Below are 1,468 nucleotides of genomic sequence, written 5' to 3'. Positions count from 1 at the left end.
CTATACAATAAGTATTAAATTGGTTGATAATCACTAAATGAACAGTAATTAAGATACAGTAGTTCAGTAGTTCCTATTTATAGCATAATCATTAGGTATAATGTACATCAGTGACTGAATCATTTATTATTATGTAATTACCTGATGATTGGTCCTAGTAGCAGCTGTTGTTGATGAACTACCAGCAGTTACTATAAAACTAACAATTATTATAATATATCCTGTGTCTCATTGAAGATAATGATAACATTACTAGTGACAGTAGTGGGAGGAGTCAAACAGTTTGGGACTGACAAACAACTATTAAAAACAATTATTATTAAATACTATTATCACTATTATTAGTACAATGTGATACTATTAACAGATACACTCCTTATAACAGACACCTCCTCCTCTACTCCAGCAGACACTATTGACTAGTGTACTAAATATGTGCTGTGTGTCTCTTCCATTGGAGGAGATAACATATTACTACAGACCATTCATTATGTATCATTGATAATGTACAAAATTAATGTACAAATAATGGTTACTTGACACGACAGTAAACTTCAGGGGCCAGTAAAAAAGGACAGAATTAGACCCCCTCGGATAATTATAATTAGTTACTCACTGATCATTATGTAGGCTATACTAGCAATGTTTTATCATACAGATAGAAGGTTTGAATAATTATGAGCATTTAATAAGGAATCCTTACCTTTAATTTTATAACAATACAAGGTGTATACATGGTTTTAGCTGTTGGTTGATTAGTATCATTGCTATATAGTACAGTCTAGTAGATGATGAACAATATGATGCTACAGTAGTTCCTATTTATAATATAATGTACATCAGTGACTGAATCATTTATTAATATGTAATTACCTGATGACTGGTCCTACTAGCAGCTGTTGATGACGAACTACCAGCAGTTATGATAAAACTAACAATTATTATTGTGTCTCATTGAAGATAATGATAACATTACTAGTGACAGTAGTGGGAGGAGTCAAACAGTTTAGGAACGACAAACAGCTATTAAAAACAATTATTATTAAATACTATTATCACTATTATTAGTACAATGTGATACTATTAACAGATACACTCCTTATAACAGACACCTCCTCCTCTACTCCAGCAGACACTATTGACTAGTGACTGTATGTAATATACAGTATATGAACATTAGTCCATTAGTATCAGCTAATGATTGATCAGTTAATGTGTGTCTCATTATAATGTGGAGGAGGTGACATTATGTTAAACACTAATTGATTTAGTGAGGGCTAAAACTAATGTTGTGTCTAACATTAAAACACAACTTACATGTACTTAGTTGTGTTTTAGGCTAACACACAACTAAGTAAGTCAAAAAACGGAATAAAAATTGGGGGTGATTACGGAACTAATTTTTGGCTTGTTTTTTAATGCTCATAACTCAAAAATTATATTTGTCGGAATCAGCTCAAACTTTCTA

At 31.3% G+C, this 1,468-nt stretch overlaps 1 long non-coding RNA gene across 2 annotated transcripts; it reads right to left on the bottom strand.

Moving 5' to 3' along the window:
* Positions 1-34: 34 nt before the first annotated feature.
* LOC109589197 (uncharacterized) lies at positions 35-1,351 on the bottom strand. Of its 2 annotated transcripts, XR_002188586.1 has the most exons (4): positions 874-1,346; positions 704-818; positions 142-636; positions 35-73 (listed from the first exon to the last, which is right to left on the bottom strand). It is a non-coding gene; the product is annotated as an uncharacterized LOC109589197 (long non-coding RNA). The 2 variants fall into 2 exon arrangements; XR_002188585.1 differs by having other exon boundaries at positions 142-818; positions 874-1,351.
* Between the last annotated feature and the right edge of the window lie 117 nt (positions 1,352-1,468).

This window comes from Amphimedon queenslandica, unplaced genomic scaffold (genome assembly GCF_000090795.2).
Source record: "Amphimedon queenslandica unplaced genomic scaffold, v1.1 AMPQUscaffold_11552, whole genome shotgun sequence".
In the NCBI taxonomy this organism is placed as follows: domain Eukaryota; kingdom Metazoa; phylum Porifera; class Demospongiae; order Haplosclerida; family Niphatidae; genus Amphimedon; species Amphimedon queenslandica.
The sequence above is the reverse complement of the archived record's forward strand: the minus strand, read 5'-3'. Positions and strand labels throughout refer to the sequence as shown.